Source organism: Alosa alosa, chromosome 23 (assembly GCF_017589495.1).
Source record: "Alosa alosa isolate M-15738 ecotype Scorff River chromosome 23, AALO_Geno_1.1, whole genome shotgun sequence".
In the NCBI taxonomy this organism is placed as follows: Eukaryota; Metazoa; Chordata; class Actinopteri; order Clupeiformes; family Clupeidae; genus Alosa; species Alosa alosa.
In genome coordinates, this window is record NC_063211.1 from 17913084 (window position 1) to 17938224 (window position 25141).

Below are 25141 nucleotides of genomic sequence, written 5' to 3' on the forward strand. Positions count from 1 at the left end.
CACTTGCGTGCTTCTCTGCTCTGCTTTACCTCTTTGGGCTCCATGCTTAATGAGAGCATATAAAGGAGTGTTTATGGCAGCGCTTGAACTTCAATTGACAGTGTGTGATTTCCATTAAAGGTGACAAGATTGTAACCAACTCCATATGCCTTACCACCGCCTAAAGACCTCCAATTCTGACTCCCATTAAAGCGGTTAAATATGTGCCAACAAATGTGGTAAGCATCCATCATTTGGTAATCGGGCGTCTGATATTTTCAGAGCGCCAGCCTTTGTTCTTCATGGTGTAGGGAGGGATTGGACAGAAGAGGGGACAGAAGAAAGAACATTTAAAAAAACAACACTCTGTCAGGCTGGAGTCTCTTCAGTATTTGCCTTTGTTGTGTTGTTGTAAGTAATGACAGGTCTGGTGTTCAAGACGAGACTTTTCTGCTTGTCGTTTCCTTGCCTTGCTTTTTCTCTTTTTTTTTATCGGTGCCCTGTGCTTATTCTCTCATCCCAAAGACGGGCTTAAGTCCTGTGCTGTGAGTTATGGGGGAAATGAATCTGGTTTGCACGAGAGGGAGAGAGATGAAGAGAGGGAGAGAGAGAGAGATGAAGTAAGGAGTCTTTACACAGGTATTTCCTCTCCTGGCTCTTTTGCAGTCATTGCATCAGATCCCTGAAGCCCATCCTGAAATATAAAATGTGCAAATGGTTGCAGGACCAAAAACCTGGATTAAGATTTCTGCTTACATATTGTTTTTCAGGTGCATTATTTTTATTTGTGGTATTTTTGAAGGTATTTGGTCAACATATCAAAATGAAAAGAAAACCAAGATGTACTGTTAATCACTGGTTACAGCCTGAAGAAAGGAATTTTGTGGCATTTCATTTGTTCGATTTTTGGTGCCAAATGGTTTTGTAGAGTAGGTGTGCATTTTAAAATGGCAAAATGAGAGCTTCACACACATCAGATCACACTACTCCCCCTCATTATCATATTTGTTGCAAACACACTAAACTGCTTGACACTTACTGTAAGAGGAATAGTGTTCTGTTTTCTGCCTTCACATAAAGCACTAAGCTCCGAGCATCTGGCATCCTCACCCTAAGTAAGTCTTATTAGTCCTCCGAGTTTTCAGGACTGAAAGAAACGTCTACCCTCTGCTATGTTGCACTGGTTAACCACACTATCCAAGTCAGCCCATCGATATTATTGTAGGTTTCATAATATCAGTTTGATGATGAATAACCTCTTGTTTGCTTGTTGTGTTGCCAGGATGTGTATTGCTTCACTCACCACTAAATATGGGACCATTTACTGAACAGGGTTAAGATAAATGTTCGACTTTTTGGAGATTTTTATGTTGCATCAGATGCTATTTGGTGTTACTCTGCACATTTTGTAACATCTTGTTCTCAGTAAGTGGAAGTGGAGAAATGTTATATCTGTGGAGACTATCATAAGGGACATGTTGTAGGATATCATCTTTACACAGAAACATAAACACCTACTAAATGCATGCAAATGCATACAGGCACACACACACACACACTCACTCACACACATACTCACTCACTCACACACACACACACATGTGTCTAAACACGCTGCATATTGATAACCTCTCTCTGTATGCCTTCTCTATCTATTTCTATCTTTTCTCTCCATCTCCCTTTCTCTCTGTCTCTCTCTATTTCTCTCTCTCCCTTTCTCTCTATCACTCTCCATCTCCCTTTCTCTCTCACTCTCCATATCTTTCTTTCTCTCTATCACTCTCATCTCTCTGTCCTTGTCTTGCTCTTTAGCTTTCCATCTCCATGCCTTTCTCTCCTTTCCCACTATTTCTCTCATCTCTCTCTCTATCACTCTCTCCTCCCTCCCTCCCTCTCTCACACACAGTCTCCATATCTAAACCTCCTTCCTCTCTTTTCCTCTCATTTTCATCACTCTCTCTCTTTCTGTCACTTTCTCTCTAGCTTTCCGTCTCTTTCCCTCTCTCATTACCCCCCTCCCACACACACACACACACACACACACACACACACATACACACAGACCTGTGCAGGCTAACGGAGCTGCACAGCTCCTCTCCTCTCCTCTCTTGTGGTTGGGCTGGGCTGGGCTGTGTGCTTTGTGGAGTGTGTGGCGGCCCAGGAGTCTCCTGGCAGCCTGAGCCAGAGAAGATCTGTGACAGATGGGGCCAAGTCACAAACTTGCAGCCCGAGGCGGGAATCTGCAGAAGTTTCCAGAGTGTGCCCATATTTACCTGATCCGAGCGAAATGGGGTTTGGGAGGCGCCAGCGTGTGGGCGTTGGTTTAACAGGGTGATGTGTCTGTGTGTGTGTGTCCGTGTGTGTGTGTGTCTCTCTATGTGTGTGTGAGTGTGTAAGTGTGAGTGTGTGGTTGTGGGGCAAGAGGGGAGGGGTACTGGATGTGTGTGTGTGTGTGTGTATGTGTGTGCATGTGTGTGGTTGAAAGGGGGGTCTGGGGTTTGCTAAGAGTTAGGGGGTGGGCGGGTTAAAAATCTGCAAAGGAAGCCGAGGCCTGGCTGCTTGTCATAGCTGACACGGAGCCATCTGCCACAAACCTGTGGCGGCTTCAGATCACCCCCACCACCAAACCCACCCAGAACCCCCCCACCCAGCTCCTCGCCACCACCCAGTCCTAAATTAAACACAGATCCGTACGGACGCTCTGATGGCTACACAAGTCCCCAGCTTCTCTCTGTACTCCTACAACACAAAGGCTGAGAGATACTGCTTGGGAAGAGAGGATTACAGTATGTATGAGTGTGTGTTTGTGTGTGCGTGAGTGTGTGTGTATGCTTGTGTTTGTAAGTGTGTGTGTGTTTGTGAGTGTGTGTGTACATGCTTGTGTGTTTTGGGGGGGTTGTGGTAGTTTTCAGTGAGGGAGGGGGGGCATATAAGCTAAGCACACTCATGTATCCCATATGTGGTGCCACATCGAATTTCCGGTCGAATCTGTTTTCGTTCCTTTGCACTGGATGACACGCTGCCGGAATTCTTTCTTTTCTTTTTCTCTTAGCTCTCTACCCCCCCCCCCTCTCTCTTTCTTGTTCTTTCTGTCTTTCTTTTCTTTCTTTCTTTTCTTTCTTTCTTTCTTTCTTTCTTCCTCGCCGACGTGACGGCAGCCAAGCGTCGGCTTCAAACGCTCACACTTGGCTGCGCCTCCACCTAGGTTGCCAGGTTATGGTGGCGTCCTCGCAGGGCCGGCGGGGCTGTTGGGAGGATAAGAGTGCTTCTGGACTAATTGGGCATCCATCCATGAATTGTTTTTCAGTGCAGGCAGAGCGAGCGAGCAAGCGAGAGAGAGAGAGAGAGAGGAACAGAGAGTGAGAGAGAGAGGGAGAGAGGGAGAGAAAGAGAGGAGGAGAGGGGGGGGGGTAGAGAGGTCCTCTCGATCCTGCACTACACTCTCACCGCCGTCGCCTTTTGCAAATGAATGACTCCGGCAGAGGGGTTTTTAAGTGAAGGTATTAATAAGGGTTCTGGCAGGTATTCCCATGATTCACGGGGTTACATTTGCATTTAATTAATCTTGAAGAAAGCTGCAAAGATAAACAGCTGTAATTCAGAGCCTGGAGCTGGGCAAGGGGAGCAGGAGACATGCTGCCACCTATCTGATGAAATCAGAGCCAATGTGTTTGTTTTCTTCTCTATTTCCCCCCCCCCCCACCTCTAACTTTCTCTCTCTACCTCTCTCCCTCCCTTTCTTCTTCCTTCTCTCTCTGTCTGTCTGTCTTTCCCTTTGCTGATCTGTTCTTTCTTGGCATTGTGTGTCCCCAACCTCTTGATCCCTGTTGCTGTTACTTACTATGTGGTGAAAGAAAAACACACACACCAGCAATCATGTCGTGATTGATCATTTATTTACCATTAACATCATCAGTGCCACCAACCCCACACACACACACACACATAGACATTTTCTGTCCCCTAAATCTTAGAGAATTAATGAACTTGCGAAACTGTGATTAAAAAAAAGTCAAATGGAATGTGTTTCATGAGGGTAATTCCAGTTGAGAAAGTCAGTGACTGTGTTAAATTCCATTTGTAGTACACTATAGCACACTAAGCGATATTGCTGGAGAGGACCTCTTGCATGGATGAACTAGACCAACGTACCATTATTTATTTATTTATTTAGCGATCTGGGAGGCAACTGAAATCAGTATGAATTATTAATAATGTAATTATTACAGTATTAGTGACAGTCTGTGCTCCTTACTTACTAATACTTCATGAACTTTTTGTTTTATTTTATTTCTTAAAACGTTTTCCTTGGCTCAGCAGAGAGGTGATGACAAACATAAGCGTACAAAAAAAAAAAAAAAAAAAGGATAAAATATGTTGCAGCCTATTTTTACTGTGATCCGTCTCTGCTGCTCCTTAAATATCTCTTTGTCTGTGAGTGCTCTGTACGCGGCACAGCTTCCCAGATTTAATTGCCATCCATAGGTGTGTTGTTGTGGCTATCAACGCGGCGGCTCAGTATGAAGACGACACCTTTTTTCCCTGCCTGCGCTTTGTCTTGGCTCGTTAATTAACACATGTCTGCCGTGAAAAGGGGAGAGAGAAGGGACCGGGCGAAGCTCCGCACATGCTGCCGGTGTTGGTGGAAGAGCCGGGGAGTCTGGCCGTTGTACCTTTCCGCCAAGAATTCTTTTCTTTCTCTCTCTCTCTCTCTCTCTCTCTGTCTCCCTCCCTCTCTCTCTCTCCCTCTCATTTCTTCTTCTTCTTCTTCTTCTTCTTCTTCTTTTCTCCTCAAAACGTGTTTCTGCTCTGTCGCTCGCAGCTATGTTCTCTGGCTTTCATATCCACTTGCCCCTTTCATTCTGTGGAGCTGTGATGGTGTGACACCAGGCCAGGAAAATAAAGGCAATAAAACAGTGAGAAAGAGGGGTGGGGGGGGATGCAACAGCATGTGGAGGGGAGGAAAAAGTGACTGCACGGGGGCTTTGATAAGACATAATAAATCGCTTTGATTTCGGTCACTCTGAGAAAAAAAAAGTCTTTTTTTTTCTTTCCCTGTTTATGCTCTGGTATGGAGTAAGTGTGATGATGTGCTGATTGTTTGTGTGTATGTATATGACTGTCTGTGTGTGTGTGTGTATGTGTGTGTGTGTGTGTGTGTGTTGAGTGTTGTTTAACTACGGTATTAATAGACTTTTCTGGGGTTACGCGGGCCCCTGGGTACCGGGCGAAACTGTCCTCCTACACAATCGAGCGTGCAGCTGTAATTTTGCCCGAGGCTTACCTACCCACAGTCACTATCTAATGCATTTTACATTTTCACAGATGAAAAAAGAGAGAAGCAGAGGGAGGGAGGGAGAGAGAGAGACAGAGAGAGAGAGAGAGAGGGAGAGAGAGAGAGAGAGAGAGAGGGGAAAGGAGGGGTGGGGGGCGAGGAGGACTTTGCTCTCTTTGTTCCCTTTGTAGCCCCTCGTCAGCTGACACATGGAAACTGTAGCGTAGGGTTTTGTTTGTCTCTGATCTGTAATTAAGAATTCTGTATACAGGGCGCTGGTATTGTGGGTGCCTTTTGCGGTTGACAAATAGCACTGAGGGATCATGGTATCTGGTTGAACAGCAGAAGTGGGCCGATTGTGCTTCTGTGGGACCGCTGCCCCAGACTCTGGGCTCTGAATAGCCTAAGCTTCTTTTTAGAGAGCTATTATTCCTTTACAGGAGTCATAACACAGAGTTTGTGAGATTCTGTAATGCGTTTTTGTATTAGGAGGAGAAAGTAAGGAGAACTAGGGGGTTAAAATGGTCAGGAAAAAAACAAAAATGTTCAGTGTTCAGTTGTTGATGCACACGATCAGCTATTGTGTGCTTCCAAATTAGTCATTTTCAGTGATGGTCTTATGGAGCCGTGATGATGAGAACATCTGTTCAACTTGTGTTGTGGAGTTCAGTGGCTTGCCCTGTGTATCACAGATTGATACGAGACAGAACGAACGTTTCATTTATTTTCCCTCCGATGATCTTGCCAAAAGCGGATCACGGAAAACAAACAAACTTCCTGACGAACCATCGCTCGCTCCGACAAACCCTGGAGTTCGTCCAACTTCATCAGGCCGCGTCCGGAAACCCGAGCTCTCTAATAAAAAAATAAAAAAAGTGGAGTTTGCTTTTCGTATTGCTGTGACCTGTAAACCGGGCAAAGAGTGCCAGAGCAAACACCGAAAAGTGTTTCGGCGCCGCCGAGTGACCCCCGCCGCGCGGCCTGCCCCCCAGTCACTCGTCAGGAACTTCCAAATAGCAGCCTTGGCAGAAAGCGCCATCTCACGCGGCTCCACTCACTGTGGACAGAGTGGGCAGGCGCAGGGAGGCTAGGGTGCCAAAAGGGGTGGTGGTGGTGGTGGTGGTGGGGGTGGGGGTGGCAGGGAGGGCAAAAAGAGGGTAAAAAAGGAAAAGAAAACCACCCAACCCCCTCCTGCCCCCACCATACATACACACACACACACAACAACCCCCCACCACACACACACACACACACACACACACACTACCCCCCCCAACAACTGCTAGTTCCCTTGTGTGCTTTTCCAGCGAGGTGTTCCGGACATGCTGGCAGTCACGGTCCACTATCACCTTCTTTTGACCGGAATCGGGCATCCCTGGCGAGGTCTTCCCATCTGTTTTTCCCCAGCTTTTGCACACCTAGCTTGTAAAGTGCTTAGCTTAGCATGCCTGTAGCCATGCTGTCGGCTCAGGCTTGACCGTCAAGTGCCACAATCCAACACCATTCACCCCAACACACACGCACACACACACACACACACACACACACACACACACACACACACATGTCCCACAGCCTCCACTACCCCTCCTCTTGCAACATGTCAATGCAAGGAGTGTGAGTCCAAAAACTGCCAATCTGTCCTCAAATTTGTCTCAAATAAAAGTCACTGACTTAACCATTCACTGGTGTGGGCCTGTTTTTGTATTCAGTTGTGGTATACTGTGTGTCCATGAGCATGTGGTTGAGTGTGTGTGTGTGTGTGTGTGTGTGTGTGTGTGTGTGTGTGTGTGTGTGTGTGTGTGTGTGTGTGTGTGAGAGTGTGTGTGTGTGTTTGTGTGTGTATGAATTAATTTCCAGCCTACAGTATAACTCATTGCCTTTTGCATTACGCTAATGGCACTCTTATATTTGAATACCTTATTAAGATCAATTAAACCGCAGTCCCTTTCAAACAGAAATGTGATATTTACTTTACAAGGAGTCCCTCTCTGGAAACGACTTATTTTGTCTCCTAAGGAGGGGACTAATGGCTTTCTCCTCGCCAGTCTTGCCAATAGAATGGGTTTTTACTGCCGTCTTTGTTCTCTGAGCTGCCGAGTTCCCCTACCAAAGCGCCCTTTGTATTAAGTTTTAAAACTTACATTACAAAAGGCTTTTTAAGATCCCCCAAAGGATCTGATTTAATGCCGGCATTTGATCCGCGCTTGCTCTTCCACAGGGGGACAGCCCCCAATCCTCAGCCCATCATTGCCTCGCCTCACCCCGCGCACCTGAAGGGCTTTTGGCTTCTCCGGTGCCTCCCCAAGGCTTCACTCCGTCCACCGGTTTAGATAGCTGCTCCCTAGCACCCAGCTCTCTCCCTCTCTCTCTCTCTCTTTCTCTCCAGCCCCGAGCCCCCCACAGCTCCAAGGATTCCTGAAGCACCTTTTATGCTGGAAATGAACTTCTGGGCCTAGCTGTGCATTAGCTTTAGTTCGGGTTAAGTGCCAACTGTCGGGGGTGAAACCTAATACGGTGCACCACCACCTCAATACCTTTTGGACATGAGAACTTCATAAAAGAGACTGAGAGAGAGAGGGAGAGGGAGGGAAAAAAACTTCAGCTGCATTCATTCTCCCCTCTGTAGTGCATAACAAATTAGATGTAATAGGGTTTCTCTAGCCCAAAGTCATTTACACCGTTTGCTTCAAAATTTCAATTTAGTGCAGTGCCTAATGCCAGAGTTTCCTACAATGTATTATATTGCAATATTATACCAATTACGGCAAATGTGAACATTAAATTAAAAGCATTAGCACAATATTAGACTGAAGATCAGCCATTTGAAAGCAGTTTTGCTTGAAGCGGCAGACAAATTGTGTGCTTGGCTTAGCTGATGGGGAATCCTGGCACGTAAGGATTGCACTCGGTGCACCTTCAAGATAAAGACTATTTATTTCATATTTCTCATGCTGCCGTTTTTTTTTGTCTCAGTATCTGCAACTCTCTCAATTTGTTATGATTTAATTTCATGAAAATGAGCATGCACCACCTGATATAGCATGTGAGTAAGTATGTGTCTCTGTGTGTGTGTGTGTGTGTGTGTGTGTGTGTGTGTGTGTGTGAGAGAGAGAAAGAATGTGTAGGTCTGCGTGTGGTTTTTACAGCTCGTCCCTGGGTTAAAGCATTTCTTTCCATGGACATTCCAGGTACACAACGGCGTCTCCCCTCTCGCGTAATGGCTGGTGGCATTGGCGATGGCACCACGCGAGGGGGGCATCTGATAGTCGCCTCGCTGGCACCGCCGGGCAGGTGGGAGTCCCAGATGGCCATGTGCGGCGCGACGAGCACCGGTCATGTGACAGTGGCGAGATCAACAATACGCGCGATGCCACTCCACACCACTCCACTTCCTGTTTCCTTTCCCACCTCCCTCTCTCTCTCTCTCTCGCTCCCACTCTCTCTCGATTTTTGTCACAGCAGTTGGTGTCACTATGCCTTCTGCATGGAGGGCCCTGCCGAGCAGATTGCACAGTCTGTTAGGATGACTCTGTGCGCGGCGACGACTCAATGTCCACTGGACGCACGCCACCATCAGATTTGCTCCAAGCTCGCCATTCTTTGGGTGCCATGTTTGTTCTTTCTTCTCTCTCTCTCTCTCTCTCTTTCTCTCTCTCCCTCCCTCTGCTGTCCTTATGCACTCTTTTCTTCTATAAGTTTATTTGTCTAAAGTACAGACAGGGTTCTAGCGCTGTACAGCTTACCAATGATGGAATATTCTGTCCATGTCGTTTGCGAAGAATTATAATTTTGATGAATTCTTTAGCATGGACATAGGTCTTCACCGACTCCTCCAACCATCTGTTCCAATGGAAATGTAGTTTGGTCATTGAAAGTCAGATGTTTCAATCATCCTCACTGCATTTTATTGTGTGATCTTTTTACGACGTTGTCTGTCCATGATGGATATGTCAGGCCAATCATGTTATATATTCTTTGCTCTTTTGAGGTCTTCTGATTTTCCGTGCTCGTTCCCAAGGAGGAGGTTTTGAATGTCTTCAAAGACTCGTCTGGGCGATGTTCTGGACGACGCATGAGCATTCATGCCAAGCACAACCCTTCAGCAGGTCCCGGCTGTGAACTAATGACTCAATAAAAGCAAGCGCAGCGTCCCTGCCGTTCTTCATCTCAAAGGCCACCTCTCGTATAAATTTTATAACAACAACCGTGAAGAGAATGACAAGAAAAAAATGCCCTCTCGATGAAATAGTCTTTTGCATGACTCTGTTGTCCCATATACACACAAACACACACAAACACATACACACAGACACACACACACGTCTATGTGTATGTATGTACGTATTTATGTATGTATAGGTACCTCCATGCAGATGTGTGTGTGTGTGGCTCATGTAAGAACATATGTGTACAGCTACATGTATGTATTTGTGTGTATGTCTGTGTGTGTATGTCTGTGTGTGTGTGTGTGTGTGTGTGTGTGTGTGTGTGTGTGTGTGTGTGTGTGTGTGTGTGTGTGTGTGTGTGTGTGTGTGTGTGCGTGTTTGTGTGCATGTACTGTATGTGTGTGTGTGTGTGTGTGTGTGTGTGTGTATTTGTCGTCCAATGAAGATGTCCTCAACGCTGCACCTGGGGCGTGTAGACATGGCCCCCGGGGGTGAGGTGAACTGCTCTGAAATATGGCCGCGCTTGTTTCTGCTCCTCGAGGCACACCGCGGCGCCACTCGCCATCTAATCACATTCTCAATTGGCTCAACAACTTCAGGGCTGCCGCCTCCGCTTGTGGCTGATTTTACCCTGCTACTCAGAGCTTCTCGAGATTCGAGGCTACACACACACACACACACACACACACACACACTCACATACACTCTCTCTCACCATCTCTTGTGTGTGTGCTGCTTGAAATGATCCGTCTTGAGAGCCAGTGATTAAAATTTGACCCCTGTTTTTGAGGGGAGGGGCTTTTGGTTGTTTGAATGCAGCAGAACTTCACGTGATTGTGCTGCCATTGACACAAGAAGTTGAAAGTATTGAAAGCATTGGTACATGTCCAAAATTAAAAAAATTTGATTGAATTCCACATAATCTATAACTAAGGTCCATATTGTTTTGTAGATTTTGTAAGTGAGTCTATGCAATATATATAACATATTTAATGTCTGTCTTGTCTTCTGTTTAACAATTTGAAGTCAAGTAATAGAAAATTTCCCTTCAAAACACAGACAGAAGAACAGGAGTAAAAAAAAACGGTGATCCATGCCAGGTGCAGACTCCACCACCTCAGACAGAAGAAGCTGCTTTCCCCCTCCAATAACCTAAAGCACTGCGATGCCACTTCCAGTACTTGAGCCAAAAAGACATTTTCAAGTGAGCACTTCAAAGACGAGCTGGATTATATTCGCATACAGTGTATCCTGAGGGAAACCTTTGAAGGAAACTTACTGCAGAGTTGCTCATGGCCACTCAGTGTGTGTGTGTGTGTGTGTGTGTGTGTGTGTGTGTGTCTCTTTGTGTGTGTGTGTGTAACAGAGAGAAAAAAGAAAATGAGGTAAAGAAAGAGTTTGTTTGTTTGTTTGTTTGTTTGTTTGTATACATAATCCCAATTCTTTCATCACACTTTTCAGTTGATGGAAACTGAATCTCCTCAATTGAAACCTATTGTACCGAGGTGACAGGTTAGGACTTAGATCTTTTTCTCTCTCCCTCTTTCTCTACAGAAACCGGTAGCATTTCTGCACTGTAATATTCAACATATTTCCATATGGTGACATTGGAATTTCAGTCTTTCCCATCTCTATCATGGACCCATAGAGTGAGAATTTGTTTCAGACAAAGAGAAAGAGAGTGCAGGGTCACCTGGAGTCATGGGTGCCCTTCTAGGCCCCGACAGCAGGGTGAAACACGCCCAGAGAGACGCCGGGGTCGACCATTATCATCTAAAATCCTCATTAATTAAGAACCCGAGTTCTTGCCTCCGCCGTCGCCTTCATATGCAGATAGCAGCGTTTGTTTAAGGTGATGAGCAACCACAAGACTCCTGAAAGAAAAGAACCTCGGGGGTATGGTGTGTGTGTGTGTGTGTGTGTGTGTGTGTGTGTGTGCGTTTGTGTGTGTGTGTACGTATGTGACTGTGTGGTGGGATTGCTGTGTGAGTGTTTCTGTGTGTGTGTGTGTGTGTGTGTGTGTTTTCTCAGTAGAGAGGAACTCGGTAACAGGATTTGTTCATTGTCCTGGAGGTTCACCTTAAAGCTGCTGGAAGTGATTAGCCTGGGTGTCTCTGTTTGAGGCGTTACCATTTTTTAGGGGGAGCGGCTTTTTTTGCATTTCAAAATGCATTGGGTTAAATGGGTAGAAACCACATGTAAAAACCACATGTATTTGTGCATGAAGACCATTGCTTACAGCATCTTATTCCCTTCCTCCCAATGATCCCCCACACACACACACACACACACACACACTGCTCCTTCTATCAGAGGTAAACAAAGAGCAGCATCATGACTTCACTGGTCCTCTTGAACGCCAGCAGACCCTGTGCTGACCTCAAAGCCGCACGGGGCGCAGTTGCCTCCGCGCCGCGGTCGTCACGGCAGCCGGCTGCATCTGTGGCGTGGTTTGGGTCTCCCGCCAGGCGCGAGCGAGATTCCACCAGATGAGGACTGACACGGGGTTCAAGGGTTAATTTGTGTAACAGACGAATTTGCATACAAATGAAAAATGACAGAATTTTTCTGTTCTCCTGAAACTTTCAATGTCACCCACATCAAGCGGCCCCATCAGCGCGCCGTGCCTGTTTGAAGAATATTCATTACTTCTGAAGCAGGGGCACCTTGTTTGCTATTAATCTCCTCTGCAGGTCAATGACTTCATTTGCTTAACTTTATCGGCAGTGCCACTCACTTCCTCTCCTCTCTGAGTTGGTCGGCTTTGTAGCTTTTTATAATGTGTTCTTATTGCCTTTGCTGAGACGGAGAGGATAAGCTTTTTAAGCACAACAAAGGCACAGTAACTCTGTTCTCTGAAACAGTTTTGAAGACATAAATGAATTACTTGAGACGGAAATATATCCAGCCCCCTAGACTTCTCTCTTTCCCTCTCTCTCTCTTTCTCTCCCTCCCTCTCTCTCTCTCTCTCTCTCTCAACACCCCTATAACTTCTTGAGAGATTTCCTCTCAAATCACTTCTCCCTCCCCCTGATTGGATTGATTGTTTTTCTAATCCAGGGAAAATTACTTGCTAAAAGGGTCACGTAATCGTGGCGAAAGTGTGACAGGGAGACTGAGATGTCTTTGTTCTTTTTTTCCCCCGTTTTTCTTTTTGGAAATGGCTCCATACTGTATGTGCACAGAGGGGGGGTGGGAGTGGAGGAGGAATCTACCTTACTTCATCATCAGAGAACTTGTACGTCATTTCTTTGTTTTAATTTTTATTTATTTTTACCTCAGCAGGAGAAGTAATGCCGGCAGAGACTGAGAACCTGTGCACCAGGGACTCTCTGTGTCCTACAGTCTTAAAACAAATGTGCTGAAATCAACACAACTTGAGTTGTTTTTAACACACCTCTGTGTCCAGATAGGGACAACACAGTTTGTGTTGTTTCCTTTTTTTATTTGGTACACAATATGTGTTCAAAATAACACAATTTGCATTGAAAATAACACAACTTATGTTGATTTGTAACACATCTCTGTGTCCAAAGAGGGAAATCACATTTGTTTTAAGAGTGTAATCTGTGATGTCTGTGTCATAAAGCACAGCTTAGTGTTGTCTTGTCTGTGAGTCCAAACTCTACGAGGGAGGGTAGTCTGAGAACTGGTGTCTTGAGAAGTGAGATCCTTGACTTAACTTTCTCAGGGAGATGCTCTGCAACTAGCTGGAAGAAAGAGTGTAACAAGAGCCTAAAACAATTAAGCTGTCAACCGCACAGACATGACACGTTTAAATAGGGAGAGAGGGAATGAGAGAGAGAGATAGAGAAAGAGAGAGAGAGATAAAGATCCCTTCTTAATGATGTTTGTCCATCAGAGGTTCTCATGAGAGGTTTAGAAAGACTGCATCTCCGAAGGGCTAATGAGGAAAGCACTACACTCTGTGTTGCCAAATATTTATTCTATTAAATTTTGTTTATAAGCATGCCTTTATGGGGCTCAGTGACTTTATCTATATGAATTGCACCCAAAGTATGGATTTATTTTTCTTTTAATTATTACATTATGATAGGATTAGCTTAATACTCTCATTCATATAATAAGAAGAGTACAAACTAGCATACTAAATATGTATAGAAAATGGATAGTACGTCCCCTGTAATGAGTCTGCCTTTAAATCCTCAAATGTTTTTATTCTTAATTTTTAAAGACAGAGTGTATTTCATTTTACTCGGTTACAAATGCGTCTTCAATGTCTCTTAACTGGAAAGATTAAAGTACTGAGACAATGAAAGCTCATTGTACTGGGGAAGCTTACCTCTGTGAGGCTGCCAATGTACAAGTTTGTCCTTGGGAGGAGGAAGGGCATTTAAATATTATCTTCACTGTTCCCTTTTCCTTCGACTGATCTCAAAGCAGCTTCGTGGAGGACGATTGATCCTACCTTTGGAACGCCACTCACAAATATTTTCTTTAAAAAAAAAAAATGCCGGCCCTCATTAAACTGTACTTCTTACTGAGTGTGAAGTTAAAGAGAAGAACGGAAGAGAGTGGAATAAGTGTGTGTGTGTGTGTGTGTGTGTGTGTGTGTGTGTGTGTGCACACGCACACACACGTATCTGTGTGCAGAAGAGGGAGTGTAACTGTACAAAAAAGGGGGAGGTAAGTTCTCTATAAAGCAAGAGAAGAAAAAAAGAAGAGAAAATTCTTGTGAACCATTGTTTGGATCTTTATGCAAAAACCCTCTTTGTGATTGAAAGTCTTGATCCCCCATAGGAAGAGGGAGCGAAGTATTGATCTCCGTCTGAAAGGAAAAGGAAAGGTTTCTTTCATCCTGGGCCTCACCTACCCCTCGCTCTGAGAGCCACTGGCTCCCTGTCTGGCTACCGGCCAAAGATTATGGGGAGATAACCTACACAACCTAATGAGGTGTAGGTACCCAAATGAAAGGGGTGAACGTGTCTAATTAGCGGTGATCAAAGCGAGGGCCGTAATCCTCAAAACAAACCTGCCCATCTGAATCTGAAACAGAGCAGGAGGAAGAGGAAGACGAAGAAGAGGAAAGTCAGAAAAGTTAAAGATCTGAACTTATCATGAAACCCCTAGTTCTATACCGGCATCGGCAAGTTTTCTTTTAGTTTTTCTGTTGTTCTGAGTTTCTCTTTCTTTCTCACTTTATAATTCATCTCCATTCACTTACCATATTTCAATGTGTTCATTGACTATTTCACACCATAAAAGATCTATTTCCTGTACCCCTTACACGCAACGTTGTATAATTTCAGACTAATCTATACAGTTGGTACCTACACAACAATAAGGTTCATAATATTCACATGGAAACCTGTTTTCATTGGTGAGCTACTGTATCCCTGTGTAATCAGACTATGTTATTTTTTTAGTTAGAGTATAGGCATGGACATATACAGCCTATTGTCTAAATATGAGGTCTTGTCCTTGGTTGGAACGAACAGCACACCAGATTGTATTGGCTCTGTAATTCTGAAATTCAAATATAAATTGTCTGATTATTTTAGCAAACACGTGACAAATGTTCCTTCACAGATAGATTCTCTAACTTTAAGGTCAGAAAGAACTGATGTGGGTTGCTTTTAGCATTATGTAGGCTTATTCAAAGGCTACAGCTGGATATTCAGATGAAATGATCTGACTGCTGGTGTACAGTAAATGTCCGATTTAGCTGCCATACACAGCATGTGCTTGGTAATGTTATAATAATGAGATATAATGATGATCACCTGTAATAAATGCCCTTTTCCTCACTTATAACATTAATGTTTCTCACTTGCACTCACAGGGATAGGTGTTTATCCAGCAGATCCCTGATGAATACAATGTCATCTAGACAACACACCTTTTGAAAACAAGGGCCATCCAAACAGTGGACAGTGCCTCTAACTGGCCGTTCCAAAATAGGATTCAGAGGCTCCTCTCCCACCACCTCTTTACAACCCCCCGCCCCAAACCCCCTAACACACACACACACAAACACACACATACACACACTTCCCAACCCCCCTCCCCATTAACCCGCATGCCCGAGGAGCTTGGGAAGAAAAACAGACTCACAGGTGTAACCTGACTGTGAGCTGCTGGCGTTAAACCTCTAACGATGCGCTGCGCTCTCCCCGTGTTTTCATTGCCTGTGTGCATTAGCCACCGCCATGTCCAAAGAGAAAGGCCTGACCTAAATATGGCTGAAAGACACAACATGTGACCTGCCTCGGCCGCCCCTGCCGTGGCCCAGGGCCATGCAAGGGGCTCTATTAGTGGGAGAGTGCACAGATGCTACCAGATGGCCAGCATATTGTCCAGACCTGACCCATGTGTAATTGCACAAAGTTCAATACACTCAGGTCTATAATTCAATTTCATCGAACACCTTGTTTTCTGTTTCACATATGACCATACAATATACATGCAATGCTTTCCAGTGCACTAGCACAGCAACTTAGATATGACACATTTATTCATAATATATCTTATACTCAAACCTTAAACTTTAATCAAGGAAATATAGTTATCATATCATTAGTGAAATTCATTTTTTACAATATCTTTCTTCAAATTCAGCCAAACAATATTTTGATAACAACAACACTCTTCTGAAACCTACTGTATTCTCTCTTTATATACAGTATCTCTCTCTCTCTCTCTCCCTTTCTCTCTCTTAAATGCAAATGTGTCCACTGGCTATGCCCTGCTCTGTCTGTACTCATTTGTTGTGGGCAGCCTCGGGAAAAAATGAAATGGGGGGGTGCATCACTGCGATCTTTAACCCCCATACCCCCCCCCCCCCCACATCCATGCATACATACCAACCCTGAAGCCATTACCACAACCGGATCTCAGGTAGTGCTGAAGGCATGTTTGGGCAACCAAGCGACAGACATGCACTAGGGGTACAGCTGCCACCTCACCGAGTCCCCCCTTAGCTCATACACAGGGTCTGTTTGACATTACACACACATCCAATGAGATTTCTCCACACAGATAGCTGAGGCGTGCGGCTAAATGGAATTGTGGAGCCTGCATGGCTGGTATTTTTTGGTAACTTGATTCCAAAGCCCCTGTCTCATGTCTTGCACAGCAGACCACCAGGACAATGTATATTTTACTTTGGCTACAGAGTACCAGATATATGTATCAAAAGTGATTGTTATATATATATATATGTATCAAAAGTAATTATTATTTACAGTTAAGTCTAAAACCTAATGGTTCAGGTAAAGGTAATGTGATCAGGTACTATCATCAACTGTAAGCTGAACAGTACATGTATCTTGCTTCAACAAGCTGATAGTCATCGCTCTCTCAGGTCGGTGCATGTTTACAGTCTGTCATGCAACAGCATACTTAATGCTAATGACTATTCACAATGGACAAGAAGTCTCGAGTCTGTTTTTCGTTTTAATTTGATCAGTCAAATTCATTTTTTTGGGAGGGGGGGTAATGAATCATCAGAAGATTCTCCAGAGTCACAACATGCACCGAACATTAATAAAAGAACAAAGTAGCGGGAGGCCTCAGGGACATCCACACACAGACCTGCTTGTCATTAGACACTGCAGTAAACACACACACACACACACACACACACACACACACACACACACACACACACACACAGACACACACACACACGACTGAATTAATATTGTCTGATTTCACTTTCAGCTGTGGAAATATTTCATTTTCAAATGGGTCAGCGATTTGCATTTCTGAGAAATCAGATGCTACTGGTCGCCACCATAAACACAAGGCATCCCAGGGTCATACTTCATCATCTCCTTGTTCCTCTATAACCACCGTATTAATCCCATTCAAATTAATTCAATTAAAAATAAATAAATAAAAATAAATATTTGTCCATGTCCAAGTCCATCACATTTAGTGTCAATACATATATAGTGCCTGCATATTGACTCTGTTAATACTTATCTACAAAAAATGTTTAAGATTAGAGTTAGCATGTCAGCTCAGAGTATGACTATGTTATTACATACTTAAACAATGTGTATTACACATTGTACAAGGTTTAATTACAATCTAGCAAGGGCAGTGAGATGTCCCATTTCTTTTAGGCAACAGTTTAATAAGTAAGTTGTGATGTGCAGTGGAGACTCTCTGGGACTCTCAGAGAGCTGGAACTTTCTCTGGGAAATCTCCAAGCGTTAATGCCCCTTTAGTGCAGGTGATAGTGTTAGGGAGGGGAGAAGGGGCAGTCTCTGAGCCCTGGTCAGATACATGGAAGAGACTCGGAGCTCGGAGGGGGTTTAAGGTCACGGCAGTAAACAAACAGCACATTGATTTGATGTCACACCCCCCAGTGTCAGGAAATAAGGCCGCCCTGCACGCCGAGCGCTTTCAGGCGGCGATGCCAAGTCTGCTCTGGAAGCAGGTGGAGGGAAAAAAGGGCAAATTAAAGCACTGTGCTAGTGGATTACTCCACAGAACTGGAGGGATGATGAAAAAATAAAAATCAGAGGCAATATGAACATTGCATCTCCCTTCATCGATGGCCTGATAAAAAGCTCTCTGTGTATTCATAAGCTGCTGGGTGGAGAGGGACAGACTATGACCCCAAAGGGCTCCTAAAAACTTGTGTTTTAGGTATTTTTAAATGACAAAACACAAACATTATATAAGCTTGACTTTTAAGTATTTATTTCCCTAGGATATTCACAATTGTGCCAAGAAAGTTATTATTAAGATAATTTGTTACACTGTTTTTTCACGCCAATCTCCCTTTTTTATATAAAAAAAAGCGGAAAGAATTTTTTTGTATGTTTTGAATCTTTTTTCTCCTCTCTAATTGGGCCCTCCACACTTGGAGGTGAGCTGGGGCGATGAGGAGATGAAACATGCGTGAGGTTTGCTTGGTGAAAGGGTGACCAAGGGTGTTTCCAAGCATGAAGCGTTGCACTGGTCTAAGCATCCTACACTTCACCAATTAAAACTGAGGATCCTCCACTTGCCACATTGCCCTCATCATGCACACATAATGCATTTGCTTTGCCGTTTGAACAGCTTTCAGCTTTTTCTACAACCACTTTGTGCAGAGGCCGCTACATTTTCCATTGAATCAATCATGTTGATTTTACACTTGGACCCATAAGGACAGGCTCGTTGCCAATGAGTGAGAAAAAAAAAATGTGAAAGAAAAATGAACTACGTTGGTACTCACATGACTCCTCCCTTAGTATACCGACTATAGATCTCTATGTTTTGATGTAGACTATTCAAGTTTGTGGGTAAATATATTCTCTTTGAGAGACCCAGGAAGTGCTAGAACAGAATAGGATTTTCACATTTCCTTTATTCTGTTGCTGGGTCTGAATGACCCGGCATGAGAGTGTGTCCCAGTTTCCCAGCTGTTCCAGCCTGTTAAAGGTACATGGCTAACCAATGCAGACTATCGACCCCACGTTTGCTATTGTTACCATATGGAAGTCAATCAATACTACTGGCTTTGACTTCTTTTGTGTCACTACACCACATAACAGCCCCTCGTACACAAAGGCAAGGTGATGAAATGTCTCGAGGGTCAGACAAATTTATTTCTCGTGGTGGTTAAACCATTTGGGTATCTTTTTTTTCCCCCACCCTGTTAGACCGGTCTGTCTGTGAGATTCTCAGAGCATGTCTGATCAGCTAATTAAGGCATTGAAGCCAGGTGAGATTGCTCACAGGCTAATCAATTGTCTCCATTAAACAACAACATGCATATCAATGCCCGTCATGGATACAAATACTGAGTGACTGCCTAGTTTGTTTACAAAGGGTTCGGAATGGCCGCTGCAATATAAAGATGTTGTGTATTTGTTTATAAAAAAAACCTGGGAAGATATAGTATCCTTGAATAATTTTCCATTATGCTTAACATATATTAAATAAAATAAATGTAACATTATATAACATTCATTATATAATAGACTCAGTGGAAATGAAAACACAAGTAAAAAATGGATATGTTCTGCATGTCTGATTTCCAGTAGCTATTGCACTCCCAGTGGGTAAGATTCGCCAAGACCATATCAATAGCCTGTTTAATGCAGTTAGCTTCCTGTTTTCCTTTTGTAAGTTATATAAAAGGGTTAGGGCATACACACACTCGCTCACACATCAACACACACACACACACACACACACACACACACACACACACACACAGTCACTCACTTACTTACGCATCATCAACACACACACACACACACAAACCACCTGCACCTCCTATTTACCTGTTAGTTGCACGTTCAGGTCTCAACATCCAATTAGTGTCACCTAATTAAGCCTTCAACCTTTCTACGACATGAGATAAATATAAATTTTTCCCCGAGAACAGTGAGTGGTGCAATCCCCCCCAATCAACCTGTTTGTTTGCAGCCGTATGTGTTTACAATGCACATGAATAATAAACGGAACGTAGGCCGAGTGCATTGACTCCTGCATGGCACCTCCTGAATATTTAAATCAGGGCAGGGCAGCTATGGGACATCTCCTCCTCCTCTTTGGTTGGCAAACACAACAGCACATTTTTAGTAACAGTCAACACTTGGGAGGAGAACAACACACAAACTCTCACACACACACACACACACACACACACACACACACACACACACTCTCTCTCTCTCTCTCTCTCTCTCTCTCTCTTTCTTCCCTCTCTTTTTCTCCCTCTCTGTCTCAGGTTAATTGTCCCTAAATAGCATGCCATAATTAAAACAATTTGCCTGTCAAATAGAAACATCAGGTGTGCAATGTAAACAACCATATGTCTCTGCCACAAACAGGGCCCTGTTCGCCACACCCTGCTCCTCCTCCATCTCTACTGAAATAGTCATCTCTCGGTATACCCACGAAGCCCAGGAAACACACATCTGGATTGGTGAAAATAACATCACTCCAGGGCCCAGTTTCCCGATAACGACGGAGACACGCTCTTAAGAGGGTTTTCTACGATTCATTTGGTTTTTCCGACTGTTTCCCGAACATGCTCGTAGCGTGAACGCGTGTGCACTGCTCTTAAGATGCTCTAGAGGGGGGCTGTCCACGTTAATAGTTCTGAAATATCCTCTGATTTAATGGTGATGTCAGGTGACTGCACGTCACAGCTATAGGCCTACCGTTTAAACTTCGGATCTACACATTAATTCACATCAATACGAAAATAGAGACACTTTGACATCTGCATGTAAGCATCCCAAGTAGGTGATATACCACACACAGACATAAATAATTGTAATTATTTAAGATTAGATTGTTGCACCAAGAAAGTGAGGAAATGTGTAGGCTTAGATTTTGATGCAGTAGGCCTACAGACTAAACCACATGTTCCTTTCTCTGCTTGTACCCTTATAGGCCTAATAAAATATAGCCCTCACTTAGCAAAGATAATGGCAAACTATTCTGACAACGTCTCGTTTCATAACTTGATCATAAATTCATCACATTATTATGACCATTAAATGTAGGCTATGCTATTTTGCACGCTAAAATCTGATTCATCACAGGTAAACACAATAAAGAATGGGAACGTAAGTTGGATTATGTATTCTAAGTTGTAATTCCTCTGTATGTCCTGTTGGTGACCTCAGTGAGAAGTACTGTTAAGATGCTCTTAGCCGGTAACGAGAACTCTGGAGCACTCGTAGATCTACGAGTGTTTTCACAACGCTCTTAAGCTTCGATGGTTTAGGAAACAGTCGGCAAAATCTTAAGGCGTTAAGTAAAGAGGGACTTTACGACGCTCTTAGGCTTAAGATGCTTTCGGGGAACTGGGCCCAGAGCACATCGCTGTTTTCTCACAGGTTTGTTTTAAATGGCTTAATTAGCCCACCACTGAGCAATTTTAAGGAAATGGAGAAAATGTTGAGGGACAGGGAAAGTTGCTCAGTTGTAGAATTTACGTTTAGAAACACAGAAGGATATTGATAGAATATTCTAGAACTCTCCTAAGTTAATGGATGTACATTATGAATGTTGCTCTTATATTATAAATACAGTAGTTATGATGAATGATATAGTATAGTGTCCTAAGAGTTGACTGAAACTAATATGGTGTTTGTTCGAAGACCACATGTGTGCTATTGTTGTCCGATATCTGTGTCTGCGTTTGTCTGATGTCTGTGTGTGTGACTCTGGTCTTTCTGCTGACTGGTCAGATTTGAGAATGTAAATAACTCTCACTCCAGGTCTTGTGAGGACGGCGGTTATGAGGATCTGGTCATCGATGGGGGATTGCCTAAATGGGTATTAGTAAACCACTAATAATTATTGAAATACTATAGTTATTATGTGAAATTCAGCCCAGCCAATTACCCAGCTGCCCGAGTAGCTCTCTAATTCTATGATGACCTGACCACGTTCATAATTCATTATGAACTCTTGTCAATAGTGTTCAATGTAAATTAGAGGCTGGTGAAATAACATTTGCATTAATCATGTTGCAGATGCTTTAAGAAACTTGGGCTGTGCCCAGCATCAGAGACTAGGATATCCCAAAGCCCTGGCGTATCATTTGTCTCCTTTTGAATTATAAAATTAAATATAACAGCAAGCTGTACAACAGTGCATAAAATATTACACAAGGCTTTTACAGAGAGGGAATGTCAGTTTGACTACAGACATAGCACGACTATGTTAGAAATGCTAAAAACAAGTTTGTAATCTTGCTTTTCCTTTCTTACTTCAATTCTTTTGGGTTGACATATTTAGATTATTAAGTGGAGAGAGTGATACAGTGAGCTATGCAGAATGAGCTGTTGCTCATATTTATTAAATTTGATTGGATTTTCCCTCTATGATTGTATTGTATTGCTCTGTATATTTTTAAGTAGATTTACAAAGGTCAAAAATACATACAAACCAGTCTAACAAAGTGGGAAATATTTTGAGTTGACCAAGCCGCTTCATATTCTGGAGTTCTTTGTTTCTGCCCCATCCATTAATTCTGTTTATTGGGACACTTTGGCGGCTGTTATCCCTTACATAATTTCATAGACAAGAGAAATGACATGTTTATACATACTGTCTCGTATCCATACAAATTACCTAAAAAAGACGTTTTTATAAATAAGGAGGAAAGGACCCTGAGGAATGTTTGGACCTTGAGGAAGTTATGAGGCTCCTGGTAGGCAATCATGTGTGATCAATGCCTCTTCATTAAGGCTGATAGCCTTGAACACAACAGCCACTACAGGGCTTAGCATCGAATATCATTGGTGTTTGAGAGTATAACAGCATCATCAATAAACGTTCCAATGCCAGGCTACATAAAAGTATCTCCATTTCAAATGAAAACTGATTATAGTCATAGCTGACAGATCAAATTATCCCTTGTCTCTTTCCAATGCACTCTAGGCCAACTCTCTGTGTCTGTGTTAAACTGTTCTTACCTTTGGGTAGAATTTGCCATGCAAATGATGATTTATGCTTTATTTAATTCTGTCAGAGAGAGAGTCCCTCCCCTTGCCTTGCAGGGCTTGAGTGAGTCATGTTTCAGGGGGTTCGAAATGAAGATGGTGCCTTATGCATTCACTTCATATTTCATTGTACATAGTAGCGATGATAAATGCAAATAATATGTTTAAATAAGCAATGCAATGGATATACAGTTCCTTAACATTTGGTGAAAAATAGTATCGGAACACTTAATCTATGCACTGTGAAATTGGATAACTTGTTGGGATATTTGTTTGTGGCAAAGCCCTTCAAATGCTCACTTCACAATGTGGCTGGCTACTTAAGGCAACTAACACATGTGTTGATTCAGAGCATATTTGTCCTTTTCATTTGAATTCATCTCTAGGTTTTGTGTGGGGAATATCTAATAATCAATTCATGGAAAAATGCATCTTTTTCGGTCATATTTTCCTCCAAAAGTGGCAGACATTACAGATAATCCTCCTATTGGTATTTGTTTATTCATTTGTTTATCTGTTTACTTATTTATTTATCTGTTTATTATTTAATGAATTAAAAATCCACCAGAGACTCAAATGAATAAAAGTTTAAAACACGTACAGTAGGCAGGAAAATATTTACATTCTTGCTGGCCAATCTCAGAAGATCCTCATATGTAGGTTAGAATTGCAAAGTTAATATGCAAATTGGCTTATCTGCTGGGATTCACAAACAACCATCATCGTGATTGATTCAATAAACTGCTTTTATCTTTCAAAGTGTTAATTAGGCGAGATGGGCTGTGCTTTGAATCTCGCCTTTCAATGCCACTGAACAAGAGTATCATACATAAGGAAAGTTATTTCTTTCACTCTCTCTCTCTTTTTTGTCCGCAGTTTAAATACACAGTGCAGCTTTTTCCCCCCCCCCCCTCCTTCTGACAAGTCAGTAAGCTATTCAAAGAAGTTTTCAGAGGAGCCCTCACATGAAAAGAAACTGACTCCAAATTAAATCCGGGCATTTAATCTTTTATTTAATCAGTTAGACAGCCTAGTCAGGCAGACACTTTGTCGAAAGCAAACAGAAAAACACCCGGGCTGGTGGACAAAATTCTGTCCAGCAACGAGCTTATTATTATATATATATATATATATATATTTTGCTCCCTTTCGCTTGCAATGACGCAAAAGGCTCGGTGCCTCCTGCCATGTCCATGGCACGCGACTATAATGGGTGTATATACCAGTTAATGTACGGGGGCTGGAAATCGACCGTGTCAGCACTGCGAGCATGGCACAAGGTCAACACTGGCAGCAAGAGGGGCTGTTTGGAACTCTGTGGCCCGTAAAGGTGCCAGGCGGCACCATGGATGTGACATGTAGTCCTCTGACACAGATACTCGGAGGGGAGGGTGGGGTGGGGTGTGGTGAGGTGGGGGGGTTAGGGATTGGGGAGGGGGGTCACTGATGGGTGAACGTAGGCACACTGGTGTGCCAAGGTTCGGAAGGGGGGCAGAGTGAGGGAGTGAACCCCTCAGGTCCGTACTCTGAGTCTCGATGGTGAGACGTGACATGCCTGATTCCCTCCAACTAAGCCTCAAAACAAAGCTCGCCTGGGTGTTTAACTTCCTCTTTTTTCCCCGATCTCTCTGCCTCTCCTGCTTCTGTGTCTGTTTGTAGCTGACGGTGTTATGAATTTTGATCTTATCCTCTTGGACACTTTGAGGGAATATTTTTCTCTCTTCCTTCCCAAAGCAATCTGAATAATTTTTTCGACTGCATATTTTAATTCTCAATCTATCTTTGATGTCTTATTTGTGTGATTATTTCGCTCTTCGTGAAAACAAGCGATATGCACATTCTCTGTCAGACATTCATACCAGTTTCTGTACGGTGGGGACTTTTTTGAGGGATCAAAGAAAAAATCCCTTATGCATAAGTTCAAGCAAACATAAAATGCATAAACGGGGAAAAAAGGAAAAAAGTAAACTTAAAACAGTCTTGGAGTCTCTTCACTCACTCAAACTTCATTTTGTGGAGAAGACCTGAATAAAATATTTTTTATAGAATTATTGTATGACAATCACTTACATAAAGTTATATTTATAGTCACTGTCATACTTTGCCATACACAACAACAAAAAAAGTAAAAAAAAAAAAGAAATGAAAAACATATGAAACTCAACCTTTGCAATTACAGACAAAAAGGAGTAAAATAAATAAATAAATAAATAAGAAACAACAAAGACAGTGACTACTACACCTCTAATTATTGACTTGCCTCTGGCTTACAGCAAAAAGTCTTCATT